Below are 19,659 nucleotides of genomic sequence, written 5' to 3'. Positions count from 1 at the left end.
GGGGAGAAGCCCTGACTTGCTCTGGACTGGGCAGCCGTGACACAAAGGAGGTCGTCTCTTCTTCCCTCCTGGCCAGTGACTCTGCCTCCTGCAGGTGCTGGGACCCAGGAGTCCTGGGTGTCCCCGGGCAGACGGCCCCAGGACAGCATGGCCAGCAGACCGCAAGCTGACGGCCGGAGGTCCCTGGGACCCCGCCGGCCTGGTTCTGGAGTCTCTGCCAGCCGCCTCCAGGAGGGCCAGCTGGGTCCTGGGGACTTCTCCCTAGCAGCCTTTGGCTCTGTCTCCTAGAATAGGCACCTCTGACCCGTTGGTCACCACCGTCCCCAGGCATGTGTGACCCTGATCAGAGCCTTCATAAACCTCCGCAAATAGTCTCCAGGGCTGGGGACCAGGCCCCAAGAGCAGCCGGTGACCCCCTCTGTCCCTCCTCCCCCTCCCCCGCCCTGTCCCCCCCCCCATCATGGGAACGTTTGAGGGCAGGCGGTGTAGGTAGTGGCGTTTGTCAGCAATTACGCGGGACTCCGGCCCCTCCGGCCACCGCTGCATTCTCCCTGCCCCTCTGGGAGAAGCACCTGCGCTTCCGGGTCTAAGCGAGCCTGTGTGGCCACGTGGCCTGTGCAGTCACTGCCCCCGGCTGAGGTCCCACCTGGACCGTGGACTCCACGCTGCGCTGACCGTGTGCGCCGTCTGTCTCGTTCCCGCAACTGCTGTCCCCTCCCCCAGCCCCTTCACAACCCAGGTCACCAGACCTGGTACAGGGGTGCCAGCGTCCCCGGTGGGTGGCCTCCCGCCAGGAGCAGAGGCCCCCAGCCGCCGGGCACCTGCGGAATCACTAACGTCCTGCCCCGTGTCTCTCCCACGCTCGCCGGCTGCTGTCTGGTGCCACTGGTTGGGATGGAGACGCGTCGTCCCATTCCGCAGCTGCCGCCCAGCCGCCCGCCGCGTGCAGAGGTCGCCGTCCCGGCTGTGGCTGTTTGGGTTTTCTGCGTCTCCTTAAGCATCTTGTCCATTACTCTTCCCAGGACTTGGTCCTTTCAGCTTGGTCTGTTCCCCCAAAGCTGCTCCTCAAGCCCCCTCGGTCTTAGAAACCCCGCAGACTGGGCTCTTTTCCCACCATCACTCATGCGTCTCTTTCTCTGTCTTGTTCCTCTTGTCAAAACTCTGTCAATTTCATCGATCCTTTCCAAGAGCCAACTTCCTGGCTTTCTGTACAGTTTTTAGTTCATTAATTTCTGCTTTTTAAATTATTTCCTTTTTCCTTTGCTTTTTGTTTCTCTAACTTCTTGAGTCGTATTCTGTCTCGTTTGTTTTCAGCCTCTTAAAATTTCGTGCCCTGCACTTAGGGGTCACCCCTCGATGATGTTGATGATGATGATGATGATGATGATCAGTGATCTGGACTGTTTAAGGCTTTATAAGTTGTGACAGGAAATCCTTTGTTACTGTTCCATTCAGTGGACTTTTAAATATGTAAATTTTTTTCACCATTGATAACTGTTTTGCTTTTCTAAACATATGGAGATTTTCCCAAACATCTTTTTGTTGCCTTTTAAAATTATTATTTTGGGGCACCTGGGGGCTCAGTGGGTTAAGCCTCTGCCTTCGGCTCAGGTCATGATCTCAGGGTCCTGGGATCTAGCCCCGCGTCGGGCTCTCTGCTCAGCGGGGAGCCTGCTTCCCCCCTCCCCTCTGCCTGCCTCTCTGCCTACTTGTGATCTCCGTCTGTCAAATAAATAAGTAAAATCTTTAAAAAAATAAATGAAATTATTATTATTTTTAGCTTCAGGGAACTGTGGTCAAAGATTATGCTCTGACTGGTGCTTGTCTTTGGAAATTTGTTGAGACTTGCTTTATGGCCCAGCATCTGGTTCAGTTTTGGAAATGTCCTCTGTGTCCTTGAAAAGATGACATTCTGCCATTGGTGGGGGTGTGTTCTGTATAGGTCCATAAAGTTTATGCATCCCAGGGATGCCTGGGTGGCTCAGTTGGTTAAGCGGCTGCCTTCGGCTCAGGTCATGATCCCAGGGTCCTGGGATCGAGTCCCACATCGGGCTCATTGCTCGGCAGGGAGCCTGCTTCTTCCTCTGCCTCTGCCTGCCTCTCTGTCTGCCTGTGCTCACCCTCTCTGACAAATAAATAAATAAAATCTTAAAAAAAAAAAAGTTTATGCATCCTGGTATTCAAACCTATGTCAGGTTGGCAAACCAAAGCCCATTGGCCGAATCTGGCTTGACACCTGCTTCTTTCCTTTTTCTTTCTTTCTTTTTTTTTTTTTAGGATTTTATTTATTCGAGCAAGCAGGAGCAGGGGGGAGGGGCCAAAGGAGAAGGAGAAGCAGGGTTTGTGCTGAGCAGGGAGCCCGATGTGGGGCTCAATCCCAGGACCTTGGGATCATGACCTGAGCCGAAGGGAGGTGTTTAACCAACTGAGCCACCCAGGCGCCCGCCACCTGTTTCTGTAAATAAAGCTTTATGGGATCCCAGAGACACTCATTTGTTTCCGTGTCGTTCATGGCTGCTTTGCCTGGGGACAGAGTTGAGCGGTTGTGGTAGGGGCCGTTTGGTGTTTCTGGTCTGGCCCTTCCCAGAACACGCGTATGAGTCCTTGTCCTTGTTGGTTTCTTTCTTAGGTGTCCCTGCTCTGTCGGAGAACAGGTCCCGTCACCTCCTCGGATTTACCTTACCCTTGCACTGACACCCACTCGCTGTATGTGTTCGGGGGCTGTGTTATTAGCGAGACAGTTTCTGAATTATTGTATCCTCCTCGTGGCTGGAGAGTCTGCTACGATGACGATGACGATGACGTGACCTTTCCCGCTGTGAGGCTCTGGGCTTTACCGCTGCTCTGAAATCACACGCGGGACCAGCGACCGCGGCGTAGCACGTGCCGCCGCGCTTCTCCTGCTTTTAACCTTTCTGTCTCTTCGTGTCGTAGATGTGCCTCGGAAGTAGCATATGATTAAAGTTCTTTTAAATTGAAGTTTGGCATTTGTTTTTTCAAAGTCTGACGATCAATCAAAAAACATTTTTTTAACTGGAGCCTTTATCCAGTCTCCTTTAAACGTCATTACGGATGCACAGAGTTTCAGTCTATCACCTCGCATTTTTTAAAAAAGATTTTATTTTATTTGACACACAGAGATTGTAAGTAGGCAGAGAGGCAGGCAGAGAGAGCGGGGAGAGGCTCCTTGCTGAGCAGACAGCCCGATGTGGGGCTCGATCCCAGGACCCTGAGATCATGACGGGAGCTGAAGGCAGAGGCTTAACCCACTGAGCCACCCAGGCACCCCTGTGACCTTGCGTTTTCCTCACTGTTTTATCCGTGCCGTGTTTCCCCCATCCTTCTCCCTCCTGCTTTTTTTGTTTTTTTTTTTTGTAAGGTAATTACTGATCTTTTCATTTTTATGCCCTCTAGCAGTTTGGAAGTTATAGACTCTGCCTTTTTTTTAAAGATTTTATTTACTTATCTGACAGACAGAGATCACAAGGAGGTAGAGAGGCAGGCAGAGAGAGAGGAGGAAGCCGGCTCCCCGATGAACAGAGAGCCCGATGCGGGGCTCAATCCTAGGACCCCGGGACCACGACCCGAGCCGAAGGCAGAGGCCTTAACCCACTGAGCCACCCAGGCACCCTAGACTCTGCTTTTGATGGTTTTCCTGGAAATTAGAACATCCGTAGCTGTCCGTTATCCGACGTGAAGCCGTTCTTTACTCTCGGGGCTGGTCCAGGGACTTGGCTCGCGCCCCTTCCCGACCCACGTGTTATGTGTTTAGTGCTTTTTAACCTCATCAGACACTCTGCTGTGTTACTTCTTGGTTCAGGTTTGTAGACGTATTTGCCACTTTCTTGGCTTTTTATTCCGTTTCGCGTCTCCGGTTTTCCACGTGAGAACACTTCTCCTGCTCGAAGCACGTGTTAGCGACTCCTTCCGTCCGATCCTTCCTGCTCTTGTGACCCTGAAAGGCTTCCCTGCTCCTCCGGGGGCTTCTCGGGTCGTGGGGGGCACTTGTTGCACGTTGGGGATCTGTGCACCGGCCTTTGCCATCCTTTGTACGCTAAGAAACCATCGCCAGGCTCCCTCTTCTTGAAGGTGATCTGTCTTTTCTGGGGCTGCTTTTAAGATCAAAATGAAAAACCTTTGTGCTTCACAGGACGCCATCAAGAAAGCAAAAAGACGACCCATGGACTAGGAGAAAATATTTTCAAATCACATGCCTGATGAAGGACTTGCCCGCCTCTGACGAGTCCGGGACTGGGCTCTTGGCTTTGGGAACCCTGGGAAGGGGTGAGGAGGAGGGGGGACCCACTGGCCCTGCAGCGAGGGCCCCGCCAGCGCCCCAAGACACGCCTTCCCCTTCGCTGCGGCTCCCGCGCCCCCCGCGTCCCCCCACGCGGAGCAGCGCCCCACCTGCCTCACATCCCGGAGCTTCAGCCGCTGGTCTGGAGACTTCTCAGGCACCTCCCGGCCTCTGGAGCGTCTCCTGCCTCAGCCCTAGCGCGGCGTCAGGAGGAAGGTGACCTTGGGTGGTGAGCTACTCGGGACAGGACGTCAGCGCTGCCCCTGACCTCACTGAATAAATCGGGAAGCGATCGTGGATTGAGGAGAAGGGCCTTGAGTGGGTCCAGGTGTTTTCAGGCCCGGGCTTCTCGTCAGGCTAATCGGCCGCAGGCTCGCCGTCCCCGGTTCCCAGCAGCGCGCAATCCCAGCGTTCCTTCTGAAATAGCGGACCGGCTTCCGATGAGATGCTTCCACTGAGAGGGAGAGAGCTGAGACCAGAGAGAGGTAAATGCTTTTGTTCTTTGCAAGGGCTGGCTGTAGTGAGCTGCGTGGTAGTCGGGCCCGTCCTGGTGACCGAAGCCCTGCTTTAGGCTGATGTACAGCTCCGTGCGGCTCCGATGGGATACGCCGTTTAAGTCCAGCAGAGTCATGCACTCGGGATCAGTGGGAAACTGAATTAAAAATACAAGGTTTCCAAAAAAAAGATTACAAGGTTTCATCCCCGACTTGTAGCCACAATGGGGAGACACGGACTGGGTTTCAGATCCTGCGTGAAACAGCAGGAAATCCAACAGGCGTGCAAGGCTGTAGGTGTCAGAGGCTGCACAGCTGGGCACGGGGCAGCTGTCCCTGCGAGGGTGGCCCCTGGCCTCCCGAACTCTTGCCCACAGTGTCCAGCTGAGCACAGGGAGCGGGAGCCCAGGACCAGCTGGAGACAATTTGGCGTCAAAGGGTTTGCACCGAGGCTAGAGTTTGTGGGGGAAACAGTGGAGTTGAGGGGATGGCGTGGGGACAGGGCTCTAGAGGGGACCTCAGGGGGGTCCTCCTGATCTTTGGGTGAGTGCTGGGCCGTGCTTGTGTGTGCGGGTACCGCCAAGATGAGGGCAGAAGGCGCTGGAGTGAGTAGGTTCTTGTGGTTGACCCAGGGCTGGGAATGAAGTCTGTGTTCTCACCAGACATGTGGGGAGACCTCACAGTCCAAAGGGCATGGGGTGGAGTCCTCTGAACTCATTGCCTTCGCCCTGGACGCAGCCTGCTTGGGACCCAGCTGACAAAGCTGACGGCCAGCCTTGAAGCGTCCAACTGGTTCTGAGTGAGTGAACTACATCCCTGAGAAAAGCCTCACCAGGACGACCGCAGCAAAAATGGGCTCTGACAACAGCGAGTTTGCGACGCCTGGAGCCGATCAAAAATCACTTGCCCTGCAAGGGGGACAGTGGAACCCTGGAGGGGAGAGAAACCAACAATGAGAAAGAGATCCCGGTGGGGCCGCGTCTGTCCAGACGGTGGATCAGCAGGCGAGGGGGTGAAATGTCAGTTACAGAAACATACCGTGTGTCGGTGACCCGGGAAAAACATGAACAAGGAGAAAGCGGGAGGTTTGGGAAAGACCCACCGAGTCTTCCAGAAGACGCACGGGACGGGCTTCAGACTCGGTCAGGCTTTGTAGAGACAAGATCGGTATTTGTGAAGAGATAACCCTAGAAGCTTCCTACAGTGAAACCCGGAAAACAGCGGGATGGAAAAAAGGAACAGAGTGGGGCGGGGGGAACCATTTGGGGTGGAAGCGCATATGAAGTTGAATTCAGAGAAGAGGTGTGTGTGGTGGGAGATATTTGAAGAAAATAGTAGCTAGAATTCTCCGCATCTGATGAAAGCTCATTTCTATGAAGATCAGCAAACTCCAGGCAGAAGAAACGGGAAGAAAACCGCACAAGGGCACATCGTAATCAAGTTTCTGGAAATTTTAACAGTAGAAAAATCTTAGAAGAGCCAGAGGCGAAACCCTCCAACGCGCAGAGGAACGAAGACAAAATGAGAGCTCGCTTCCCATCAGAAGCCGCGCGATCCAGAAGATGAAGCGTCCTTCAGTGCTGAGCAGAGGAATCTTCGAGCTACGGCCCTAAAGACAACAGAATATTGATCCCAAGTGGAGACAAAAGAAAGACTTTTCAGAGTTTAAAAGCTGCAAGAACGTCTCTCCAGAGGACTCTCCCTGGGACTGTGAAGGGCCTTCTTCAGGGAGGAGCCAGAAATCTGGACGGGAAGGAACGGAGCGCAGAAGTGCAGACAAGTAGAAAAGCCATGTGTCCCCTCGTGTTAAAAAACAAACAGATGATTTACCGTTTGCAGATAATAATGACATTTGTAGAGTTTGCAACGTAAGTGGAAGCAAAAAGGTCTGCAACAATGTAGCGCAAAGTCTAGGAGGAACAAAATGGAAACTGTTATAAAGGTCTTCAAATGAACGTGAAGTGTTAAAATATTATTGGAAGGTAGGCAGTGATGGAGTGAGGGTTTGCTGTAAACCCTGGGACAGCCCCTACAAGACAGCGGGGAGGGCTGGTGACAAGCTGTAGTAAAGGTCAAATTGAGTTGTTTGAAACACCACGAGTCCAGAAGACAGAAAAAAGAAAAAAATGAAGCCAAGAAATTCGGATAGGACATAGAAAGATGATGGATTTAAACCCAACCGTACTGACGGTCTCATCAAATGCGAATGACCTGAAAACTCCAAAAAAGAGACATTTTGTCGGAGGTTGTCAGATCAAAAAGATTCAATAAAAGTGCTATTTGCATTAAATATAAAACATAGTTTATTTTTCAAAACATTATTTATTTATTTGAGAGAGTGTGCATGCGTGAGCACAAGTGGGCATGGGAGGGGCAGAGGGAAAGGGAGAAGCAGACTTTCCCTCCTGCTCGAGCGATACGGACATCGTGGAACTGGCCGAACCGTACACCCAAAGATCAGCGGGACAGAGAAGACTCCAGAAGCAAACCCACACCTTCTTAGTCTGCTGATTTCCAACGGAAGTGCCAACGTGACCCAATGGGGGCGGAGCCAGGACCCTGGGACCCCCAAGTGCAAAAATGAGTCTGTACCCTCCTTCATCCCATATGGAAAAATTAACTCAAAGTGGATCACAGACCTGAGTGTGAAGCTGTAAGGTCTACAGGAGACGTGTGGTCTCCGCACAGAGTGCAATGGTGTTCAGCCTTGGGAACGACGTTCTGACCCACGCTGTAGCGCAGATGAGCCTTGACGATGTCATGCTCAGTGACGGGAACCAGACACGGGAGCACGAAGCCTGCGTCCGTGCACTGACACGCCGTCCCCGGAGCGCTGAGAGCCCCAGGGACACGGTGGGGCGGCTGGGGAGGGGGTGTCCGCGTTTCCTGGGGGCAGAGCTCCTATCCGGGGAGGTGGAAGGAGCCCTGCACGTGGACGCTGGGGACAGTGGACGTACCGAGCGCCACTGACCTGGACACTTAGACATGGTGAAGAAGCCGAATTTTTGTAGGTTTTGCCACGGTTTAAAACCAATGGAAACAAGAGCCAGGATTAGCCCGTGAGCCTGTCCTTTTCGCTTTGTGGGTCCCGGGCCAGTGTGGGGCCAGAGAGGGGCTGCGCCCGTGGGGTCGGCAGGGGTGCCACGAGTGGGGCTCCGCGTGGGGGGGGGGCTGGAGGCTGTTCTGCTCCACTCCACGGTGGCGGCCACCTTCGGCTGTCCCCGCACCCGCAGGGGACGGGGAAATTGCTTTGGTCTTTCCCGGCGTGTGACCTCTGGGTCCCTGTGGGTTTGCCCATTCCCGAGCCGTCTGTTGGGCCTCCATCCCGGGCAGTGGGGAGGGAGAACCGGCCCTCGAGAGGCCCCGAATAGGCCGCATTCCTGGTTGGGCCTGAGTCCGTGCCGTGCGCTCGCGCGGCCCTCGGCTGCTCTGGGTGCGCTCCGTTCCGTGCGGCGCCCACGGCAGGTGCTCTGGCCGGCGGGGGGTTTCCCGTCCTGCGTAAGGAGTCATGTTTGTGCCTCTCACTTGTAGACCTTCACCTTGGAGACCGTGTGGACGATTGTCCTGCTGGCTCTGCTACCCTGGGCCTGGGTGAGTCAGGAGACGGAGGTGCGGGGGGGTGTGTGTGCATGTGTGTGTGTACATGTGTGCATGTGGGTACGTGTGTGCACACATGTGTGTGAGGGTGTGCTGACCCTGTTCCCTACAGTAGCGCTGGAGTGGGTCCACCGGGGGTCTGGAGCTCTTGCTGACAGACGTGGGCATCCACCTGCGAGCACACACCTGCAGGTCTGGCCTCGGTGGCGCCGGGGGAACCTTGGGGGTCCCAGGCGGGCCTCACTGCATCATCGGCTGATTTTTTCGAGGAGGCATATACCTTAAAGGTTTCCTGTGACAAGTCTCTGTTTGTCCCAAATCCAGTGATTTTGGTGACCTGGTAATGGGCTTTCCCCTTCTCTTCTTTCCTGGGAGGGCTGAACGGAGTGAGAAACGGGGCCCCGCGGAGGGCCCGGCCCAGGACCTTCCATTGGGGCATAGCAGCCGCTGTCTCTCGCAGAGCCAGACCTGGACTTTGGTAGCAGACCTGAGAGGCCAGGAGTCTGTTTGTCAGGAGACGGGGGGTGGTCGTGCGGCTTCGACGTCCAGGGGTGGGCGGGGGACCTGGAGGCCAGGAAGCATGTTTGCCGGGAGGGGAGCCCATGTTTGCATGGGCCGGTCTGCTCCCGTGGGCCTTCCCCCAGGATAAGCAGCCCCAGTGATAACCAGCGGCGTTGGTGGAGAGCACCCAGTCTGGTGGGCGCTGGTTCGTCTGGGTCTGAGGACAGAGCCTCAGGGTGGCCTTTGGCGACCCGGGCCTCTGTCCCATCCTTCGTGTCCCAACTCCCAGCTCGTGGGGACCCTCCTCTCGGGTTCCCTCCTGTGCCCTCACTCCTTCCTGGGCTCCACCGCCGCTGGGTGACGAGTGTCCGGTTCCCTATTAGTTGAGCCGTGAGCACAGGGCCTCCGCTGTCTTTGCGAGAACTTTCTGCAGAGACGAGGCCCAGACATTGCAGGCGGGGAGTTTAGCCTCCTGAGTGGTAATGACAGCAAACAGTGTGCTGACGGCCACCGTTTGGTAAAAACAACCTTTAGGGTTTGAGCGGGGCTGATGGAGCGGGGCTGATGGGCCTCAGACTTTCCACGCCGGGAGTCGCGGCTCGTACAAAATACAGATGCTACAGCACATGCCGACTGGGGCCTCACTTCTGGCGTTGAACTCAAGTCACTTTGTCGATGCTCTCCGTGGAGTGACGTACTCCTCGATGGTCCCCTCTGGGCTCAGCGCCGCTCTAGACAGGGCACACCGCTAACCGCTGCTCTGAGTGGCTCGTCCCCAGCGCTCCCTCCAAATCGACAAAAGGTCATTTGCCTTTGGTGACTTGCCATTGATTTGCTAACGCTGCTTGTGGTCTGACTGCGAAATTGTTGCGAGCTCCTGGTGTCCGCAGAAGAAAACCAAACCACACCGTGACCTCCTGAGCCGCTCCCGGTGCGCGCTCAGGCCTCGGAGCTTCTCTCCCTCTTCGGGGCTCCGGCCAGTGGTGCGGGACCCCCACGTGCAGCCCGGAGCCTTTTGGTCTGGGAAGCGCGGTGCCTCGTGCACGGCAGGCGTGTGTCCCTGATGATGGTTTGTTGCTGGGGGACAGTGGCCAAGGGTCACGGGCCATCAGCCAGGCCTCTCCTGGCAACATGGAATTTGGGGAGGTCGGAGATGGAAATCGGTTTGATCTCCCTCATTTCTGGGGATGGGGACTGCAAAGTCGCTCTTGAGGGCCGGCAGAAGGAAGGGGAGCAGGAGAGGCGGGCCGGCAGCACGGTGCTTTGCAGGTCCGGTCATAGCTGCGGGGCCCTTCCCGGATCTGATTTATGACCGAGCGTCCCGGAGGACTCAATTAACGTTCCCACCACGGAGTCCTTTGGCTGCTGTACCCGTACGGCGGTACCACTTGGTTTGGTCTTTTTTTAAGTTTCAGGGGTGGAGGTCAGGGAGTCACCAGCTGCGTACAACACCCGCTTCTCGTCCCATCGCGCGCCCTCCTGAAAGCCCGTCCCCCAGTCACCCCATCGCCCCCCCCGCCCCCCCAGCGACCCTGTTTGTCTCCTGTGACTGAGAGTCTCTCATGGGTTGTCTCCCTCTCTGCTTTCTTCTTATGCGATTTTCCCTCCCTCCGTTTTTCTGTTGGGTTCTTAAGTTCCACAGACAGGAAGGGCCGAGCGAAACCGGGCAGGCAGTCCAGGCGGCGTGTAAGGGCGACCCCCGTGCCCCCATCCGCACTGACAACCCTCAGGGTCGAAATAAGGCATCGCATTCACTTGTGACTTGACCGGCCCCTCGAAACGCTGTCCCGATACCAGTAAACACAGGGAGGCAGGCGCGTCACTTGCTTGTCATCGGAGACCTGAGGAGTAAAGGCCACCGATGTGCCCAGAGCCGGGGCTGCAGATGGCAGGCCACCGCGGGGCGCCGGTCCGCCGGGGAGCGCGACGGGTGCCCCAGAGAGGGCGAAGGGCCTCACCGGTCCCTCCAACCTGCTGTGGCCCGTGTGTCCTGTGAACCTCACCCAAGGCGGTAAGGCGGGGAGGTGCCTTCCTGGCTGAGCCCGCACATGGCTGAGCCCGCACACGGCTGAGCCCGCACACGGCTGTCCACGAAAGCCAGCGGCGTGGGAGGACAGGGCCCTGCGGCTCCAGGCCCTGGGGCTCAGGGTGTGGTTCCTGCTGCGCGAGGAGTTCTCTGGACCCTGCCGAGGTATGAGGGGCCAAGCAAAGGGCCCAGACTTTGCCCGGCCAGGTTGTGTCTCGGGAAGGCAGCTCTCCTGTAAGGGAAGCTTTTCTCCTGAAAAAACAAATCTTATCAGTGCTCAGGGTAATTGGGTCCACCGTTGTTACCACCGCAGGGGCAAAAGGTTAGAATTTAACAAGCAAACAAGATAATTTTTTTTCCTTAACATTTTGATTTTAATTATAAAATAACGCACGCTCGTGAAAATGGAACACAGAACCGAACGTAAGACATAATCAAGATGCCCTCTCTTTTTCCTGGCGGTTGTTGATCTTTCCAGAACTGGTAAAAATACACATAAAGACATACCTACGCGCAGAGTTTTCAAAAACATGTTTCTATGTCATAACCTGCATCTGCGCCGATGATTGTAACTTGGTCCGGAAGTTTTTACGCCGCACGGCTTGGCTTCATTTCGAAGACTTCCTTGTTCATGCAGGTTCAGGAGCACGCGTGTACACGGACCTGCACACGCGCCCACACGCTGCACGGAATGTCTGCGTTACCATTTCTGAGCACAGTCACCCCATTATCCGCGTATTAGAGCCAGAGCTTTCCAGACTGGAGGTGTGTGTGCGCAGCTCCAGAAGCCTCGTAGTGCTCGTTCCCGTGTCGAGGGGCTGGCCGGGGGTCCGTGGAGGGGGACGATGGGCCTCGGAGCTCTGCAGTGTCCACACCCCCCAGCCCCTTGACCGTAGACCCCACCGCCCATAGCTTTGGCCCAGGCGCTCCGTGTCCGTTGTGGCTGGTGCTGTGTGTAAGTTGCAAAGATGACGGGAGAGGCTGTAGATCGACAGTGACCTGGGCGATTCCCTTTCCACGGAGCAGGTGTCTGTTTTCTGGAACATTCCATGCTGTATTCCTCCTGGTGGAACACACGTAAGGAACGGTGTGCACACTCACGTGCACGTATACACGGGCTCACGGTGTTCATTAGTGGAGCTGCGTTCCTTCCCGCGTGGGAAGGGCAGTGCACACAGACCGAATGGGGCTGGGGCTTCCGGATGACTCTGCTGGCTGCCCGGCCGCCGTGTTGGGGGGCACTCTCTGCCGGGCCGTTCCTGCTCCTTGCCGAATAGAACAGCAGTCTGGGAACACCGGCAGGTCTGGCCAGTGGTTCAGCTTTACCCTACGGCTTCTAGTTGAGACAGAAGGATAGAGGACAGGGTGCCCAGGAGAAGTGTCACCTGTGGCCCGGGGGTCACGCAAGCCACCTTCTCAGGCGTGGTTCCCGGCATTGCCTGAGCGCCTCTCCTGCTCACCTCCACGTGAACCGAACTCAGGAGGCGTGCCCACAGACACTCAGGCACCAAGGCTGGGTGGCCCGGCTTCCCTCTCCAGCCCCAGATGTGGAAGCAAGGGTGCCAGGGCCCAGAAGCATGTCCCAGCTCATGGAATACTCACGTTGTTTCTTCCTTTCCTTCTTATTGTCAATAGTTAGAGCCCCTGGTTTTCTAGAGCGAGCCGTTCCTAAGTCCTGGTCTAAACCAGATTTGGTCACAATGGTTTCTGTGCTTTCGTGTTGTTGTGGCGAGAACTGGTTTGCTGCTGTGTGTCCGTAGTGAGCATCCTGTCCACATCCACGCACCTGGCCCAGGAAGTCACGGCCACTCGTTGCGTTCCTGGCATTGGCTGGGATGCTGCTACGTGTTTCTCCACTGCGTCAGGTGCTGGCTTTGGAGTGGAGAGAGTATCAGCGTGCAGGGAAGCACGTGATGCGTACATAGGATATTTCAGATTGACTCTTATTTATTGAGTGTTTTTGTACAGAAGTGAGGTTGAATTTTGTTACCATTCTTGTTGAAGAGATAGAATTTTATGGATAGATTTCCTGATATCAAACCATCCTTGCATTCATGGACCAAACCCCACTTGGTCATGATGTATTGTCTTTTTAACGCACTATTAGATTTGGTTTGCTAATAATTTTTTAACCCATTTTTAGACTCATATTCGTAAGCAAAGGGCAGTGGTTCTCGAACTTCTGTTCTCTTTACACCTTTGACTTACCAAGGGCCGCAGAGAGATTTTTGTGCATCTGCGTGAGTGCTATCTATTGTGGGTCTCAGCTGGGGTGATTGCCCCTGTCACCACCAAGGGGACACTTGGGCACGTCAGGAGATGTTTTTGGTTAGCACAGCTGCGGGTGCAGGGCATCGTTCCTGGCAAGCAGTGGGCGGGCGGGGACGCTGGCGGAGAGCCTGCCGTGCCCGGGCTGGCTTCTGGAATCTCAGCAGTGTCATGGTCAAGAAATCCTACTGTCCGTATAGGCTGCTTTAGAAACGAACCCCGAGAACATTTAAAAATATTTATTTAATAGTCCATTTAAATAGAGACAATAAGCCGATTACGTATTAACATAAATAATCTTTTTTATGAAGAAAAGCTACGTCTTCCACAACTGAACCCAGGGGGTGAGGAGAGTGACACAGTTTTGTATTTTTACGAGTCTCTTTTATGTGTGGCAGCAGAGGAGGCAGCCGGAGTCCCCTGCTTCCGAATTCAGTCTGTGTTGTTGGGTTGAAATATAAAGACAATTGTGCCTCCTCGAGACATCCTGGAAAGACAGGGGACTTCCATGTCCCCTGCTGGAGGCTCGGGGACCCCAGGGTCCTCTCAACACACATGGGAGCCATCACCGTGGACAGGCGTCCTTCTGCTGCGCTCCTTCTCCCATGTGCAGTCAGTGCTGTGCCGTCTTCGTAAGAGGCCCTTGGACTTTTTCCACCTTCCTCTACGTTCTGGAAAAGGTTAAGTATTATGAAGATAATCTGCCCTGAGAGGGTTGGTAGAATTCCCTTCCAAAATCACCTGAGTTTGGCATCTTTCGTGAGAAGTAACCGACAGATCTCTTTTCATTCTATAAAAATAGATCTGCTCTGGGGCGCTTGGGTGGCTCCGTGGGTTAAGCGTCTGAGTCCTGGTTTCAGCTCAGGTCATGGTCTTAGGCTCGTGAGATCAAGTGCATCTCGGGCTCTGCGCTTAGTGGGGAGTCTGCTGGGGATTCTCCCTCTCTCTACCCTTCCTGCTTACATCCTCTCTCTCTCTCTTTCTCAAATAAATAAATAAATCTTTAGAAAAAAATAGGTCTGCTTAAAGTTTCTGTCTTTTTCGTGGTCACTTTCTTTGTAAATTTTTCCTTCTAGAAAATATCCATTTCATCTAGGCTTTCAGATTTCTTTGCACAGACATGTGCAACTATTTCCATGATTTAAAAAAATGTTTTCTTTTGATGGTTGTTCCCTGTTTTCTTATTTTATGTGTTTTTTGTTCTGCTTTTTCTCAGTTTTTATTGCTCTGGGTGACTTAACTGTTTTATTGATTTTCTTTCAAGTTTAGTTCTACATTACAATTTTTAAACTCACTGTTTGCTTTTACTTTTACTAATTCCTTCCTGACTTTCTAATTCTATTTTAGCTTTTCGAGTTGGAAGCTTGGTTCTCTTGTTTTCATGCCTTTGTTCCTAAAGACTTAAATACCTAAAGTGATCACTTTTCTCACTTTTCTTCTAAGTATGGTGGCAGTTTCATTGTGCTTTTTAGAAACCATGTGGTTTTGGTCTCTATGTACCCTGGAGAGGACCGTCTGAGAGGAGGGTGGTCCCCTGTCTGGGAAAGGCCATGTTTCCTGATCTTGTTAGTAGTTTCTAGCAAATATGGTCTGCACTTCAAATGCGATTTTGAATTTGTCGATTATTTCTTTGTTGCTCCATATGTGTGTGTCCCCGTGGGCAGGTGAGCGGAGGTGTGGCGCTCATCACCAGGTCAGGATCCGTGCCGCAGCCTCAGACCCGCCTCCTGCCGCCTCACAGGTCCCTCGACTGCTGTCCTTCCTCAGACTGGAAGAGACGGGTCCGCGTGTCCTGGCATCAGCGTGCTGGGACTCGTTCTTCCGCACCCCTGTGACTTCTGCTTTGTGGAAAGTGCTTGGTGCACAGAGATGAGACTGTTCGAGCTTAGTGAGGAATCTGAGTTCCGTGCTTCATAAATACTCCTGCTTCGTCTCGTTTCATCTCACTGGGTCTGACCGTCTGCGGTCCAGCACTACGATTTTGAATCCAATTTTAATGTTTTGCATTCAGATTCGTTGTTCTCAGCCCCACTGGACTGCTTGGGCTGAGGCGTCTCTCTGCCGTGCAGCGGAGGCTGGTTTGATTTCGTAAGCCAGCGTGAAGACCGTCCCCTCCAGCTGGTGGTCTCCTCCTGTCTCCATGTGTCTGGGTCAGTACTGTTGTTATTTGGGTTGTATGTCAAGAGTTACAGATAACATGTGGGCATGTGCACAAAACCCACATCTTTTTGTCTGTGGTCCCTGTTTTTCACTCTTCTGGGTTTTCTGTTTGGTTTTGTTTCTGGTTTTGTTGGTGCTGACCCGAGCGCCGGGAAGGTACGCTTCGACCTCCCGGCTGCCTCGTGCCCGGCTACCTGCCTGTCCTTGTGTGCGGTCATCCTTCCTGGTGGCTCGGGCACAGCCCCTGCCCGTCTCTCTGGGACCTCCCACCTCGAGCCCGCTTTACCCTCTTGTTTCGTTACCGCGGCCTTCTCGTGCGGGTGCTTGTCTGGGCCTCCTTTCCGTGGCCTTGAGTTTCTGTCTTTTCTGTGACTCAGTGTCTGGGCGCGTCTGTCTCCACATCTCGCGGATGCTGGGCTCCCCTGCTGTTCGTCCTTGTCATGACCGCGGAGATGCATGGGCATCCCGCACCGCGGTCACCACCACCCTCGTCCTCGCCCCTCGCTGTACTGCATTCCACTGAGTTGGCATCGGTTGGCTCTGTCTTCCCGCTGTTGCGATGATGTCCTTGCTGCGTCAGGATGTGTGGCTGGCCTCGCTCAGGCTCATCGGTGTCCCTGCTTTCTTCCTAAATTGTGTACAGACCTGAGAACCACGACTTTGGTCCACGGTGTTTTCCGACCCTCATTGCCTGGGCGCTCATCCCTGGTGAGCCTGCCTCTCCCAGGACGCACGGCCACACGTGTACATCCTGTTACGTGGCTGTGACCGCAGACGGCCCGGCGGGTGTGCTGAGTCCACGCCGATCGCCTTCTCACTGCGCCCCCCACTAGCACCCCCGAGCACAGGGAGCCTTCCCCCGGCGGGCAGCTGTGCCGTGGACGGCTCAGCGCTCGCGTGCACAAGCTCCCCCCGCATGAGCACAGGACCCGGGCTGAGCGGCGGGCCGGCCCCGGCACAGGGACACCAAGAACTTGAAGATGCGTTGGGCCTCGTCTTGGCAACGAGCCAGTTCAGAAGCCTTATTCCTGCCCTCGACCCGCTGTTTTCAGTGGTCACGAGACACCGGGGGATGATGGTGGTCCCGTTGATGATCGGCAATTACTACCCCCTTCTCAGAGCTATGTGTTCCGGGGCCATGTTCATCACTGTGTCACCAGTTTCGGGGTGGGCCGGGCCCGCACATGGGACGAGCGTGCTGGAGGACACGCCGCGGGGACAGGGAGCTCATGGCCAACCCGCAGCACGTGTGGGCGCAGGATACTCAGATCTCCCTGGGTTGTGACGCTGTTTTGTAAAGGTTTATGGGAGAATGTAGGCTTCTTTACTTGCGCTAAATTCTGTCGATGAAGATTTCCCCTTTTCTAAATTAAACCCCTTAATGCGGTGACCTCAGCGGCGGGAGAGGGACCCTCGGGTGGCAGGAGGCTTTGACTGTTGGTTCCGGTAAGACGTCCCGGAAGCGCTGGGGAGTTCTCTGTCGGATGACTCAGTGCCGCACGTGGTAAGGACACACAGCCGGTGGCGTGTGCTGGCTTTTGCGGAGCTCAAACTGCTTATAAAGAACTGTGCCTCTTAAGGCTTTGAAGACCCAGAGAGCTTGAAGTGAAGACAGACTTTGCTGGAAAGTTTCTATTGATCTCGGGGTTTGGAGCCGTGGTGTCTCATGTGGTCTGTTGGCGAGGGGACCTGGATCACCATGGCCGTGGACTTGCCAAGGATCCCCCAGGAAGTGACCCCAGGAGGTCGGGCCTCCAGGTGGCTGGGGAGAGGGCAGGCCACCCCGTCCTGCCATCGGGTAGCGTGGGTCTCATTTAATAAACAGCTGACTTGGGTGGAGGGTCTGCCACGTGCCAGGCGCCCCTCTGGGCAGAGGTGACGGCCACGGACCTCAGGGTCTGTGGAGGACAGAGGCCGTGGGGGCCGTGACCCCGACACACATGAGGGCTGTGTTATAGCAGGTGGTCGGGGAGGCGATGGGTGTGAACAAATTTCCTCGATCTTCCCGGTGCGGTGAGAGCCTGGTGGATTGCAGGGGACGGCCGTGGTCTGAGTGCAGGTACGTGCCTGCGCGTGTGACTGGGCGTGTGCGGGAGGCATGTGTGTGATGTGTGTGGCGCACGCACGTGCATGTGGAAGGAATCAGGACTGTCATCCTTGGACTCCTGGGGGTGCCCCCAGCTGCAGGGACCATGGAGGGGCCGATCTGCGGGGGCCACAGTGGGCGTGCCAGCGCCCGACTGCCCAGCACGGCATAGTTGACAGGTCCTAGCGGCTGGAGGAGGGACGGCCGAGGCTGGGTCGTGTGCACATCTGGTGCTGGGAAGACAGGGAGAGGAGGAGGAGTGGGAGGCCGAGGTGGGGGAGCCTGGCAGGTGGGTACGTGTGAGCCCGATGGGCACACGGCTGCGTTTCCGCGGCAGTGAGCGGCCACGCTGCCGGCCCAGATTCACTCGCACATAGGGGCCGCTGTGGCCAGTGGGGTGTTTAGGCTTAACCTCCCCATGACATGCTATGGACAGCTGCAGCCTGGCAAAAGGCTCGGGGTGATGGGCACGGGTAGGTGGCATGTGTCCCTGCAGGCTGGGGTCAGTTGGACACTGTGTGACCTGAGGCCAAAGGCAGGAGGCTGTGCCGGAGCCCCCTTTCCTGTGGACAGACGGACATGGGGGTGGCCCCGGCTTCAGAGGTGCCGCCAGGAGCTCCGGGATGTCCTGAGCTCCGGGGACGGTCCAGGAGGAAGGGGAGCTGCCACGCCCACTCCCTGTGCCTCCTGGATGTGCCCACGGCACACATGCCACACACCCACAATCACACGTGACACACTCCTGTGCTCACATGTGCACACTACACACGGTGAACCCACGTGTGTGCACATGGAGACAGGTGCACAGGTATGTGGACACATGCGTACACACAGCACACACCACATACGTGCACACGGAGACACACATGTATGTGTACATACTCAGACGTGTGCACCCACACACGTGCACACCTGTGTACACACTCACACCCACCACTCACGTGCACACCTACAGACACGCACACAAAGCTTTCTTCAGGCACAAAGATCAGAAGCGGTTTGGCAAGTGTCTCAGCTCTGTGGTAGGTGCATGGGTGTGGGGCGTGTTGGTTTCTGTGTGACCTTCCAAAGTAAGAGCACACAGCCGTGCCGCAGAGGGTGTTATAAGGCGTCACTAAGCGCTCTGTCCTGGAGGCAGAGCCCTCTATGGGGGAAGGGGCTGCGGGGGCTCTGGTGTGACCAGCAGGGGTGCGGGAGGGTGAGTGCGGCCCTCGGGGGCTGTGCGTGGAGGAGCCTGTCCCTTGTCAGCGTGGCCCATGGCTCGGGACGCAGGGTCCTCTGAGCCGGGCCCTGCTCCGGGAGGGACGCCCCGCTCGGCCTCCCAGCATGCAGGAGTGCGTTCCCGAGAGGCAGCCCCGTGGCCATCCACTGGCGCAAGGAGACAAGGGGCCAGGAGAGCACGGGAGCTTCGAGGAGGGATGGGGTGCAGCGCCCTAGGCTGTCTGTGGACAGAAGCTCCCCTTTGGGACCTGTTCCAGGGTGAACCTCATCCTCCTGCTGCCGAGGACGCGACCTGGGACCGGGTGCATCTGTGTTCGTGGACCGGGGTGGGGGCTACACAGCTCAGAACAGTTTTCGCTGATGCAGGACACACGTGCCGCAGGGTTCCGTGTCTGTGAGGAGCCGGTTCTCTCCCGTTACCAGCAAGCCTGGGGTTAGGCCGGGCAGCAGCTCCGTGGACCTCAGGGGCCGGGCTCCCTCTGACCTCCTCCTCTGCCTGCAGCTTCTGTCCCTCTGACCACGGCTTGCTGGTCTCAGGAAGGCTGCTTCCCCCCGGCCCTTTCGTCTGCATTCCAGGCAGGAAGGAGAAGGGCATGTCCGGGCCACTTCCTAGTGGCTTTCGTCTCCCAGGCCGGACACTGCTGCTCCGGTCACAGGGGACTGGGACCGTCCCTGCTTGGGTGGCAGTGGCCTGCCTGAGAGGACGTCTGTCCTGTTGGTACAGAGGCGAGGGTGGGCAGCCCCCGCTTCCCACCGTGTTGCGGACAGGCCTGTATTCTAGAACCTCCGACCCGAGTGTGTTAGAAGGCGCATCCTGTCCCGTCTCCCTGGGTCTCCTGCCACCCTCTGCCCCACACACAGGGGTGGCTCTACCAGTGGTGACTTGCGTTAATGTTTCTCAGGGCAGAGGGCTGTGTCGGGTCCTGGCTTTCAGCCTCTGTGGAAATAAAGAGGAGAAGAGCCACCACCTCCGTCTCCGCCAGGGCTGTTTCCCCGTCGCTCACCAGCC

At 55.9% G+C, this 19,659-nt stretch overlaps 1 protein-coding gene across 1 annotated transcript in view; it reads left to right on the top strand.

Moving 5' to 3' along the window:
* AGPAT3 (1-acylglycerol-3-phosphate O-acyltransferase 3) overlaps positions 1–19,659 on the top strand; it is a 79,938-nt gene that overhangs the window by 16,319 nt on the left and 43,960 nt on the right. The gene's annotated exons all lie outside the window — the stretch shown is intronic.

This window comes from Martes martes (assembly GCF_963455335.1).
Source record: "Martes martes genome assembly, chromosome: 1".
Lineage (NCBI taxonomy): Eukaryota > Metazoa > Chordata > Mammalia > Carnivora > Mustelidae > Martes > Martes martes.
Note: the sequence above shows the minus strand (reverse complement) of the source record. Positions and strands in the feature narration are given on the sequence as shown.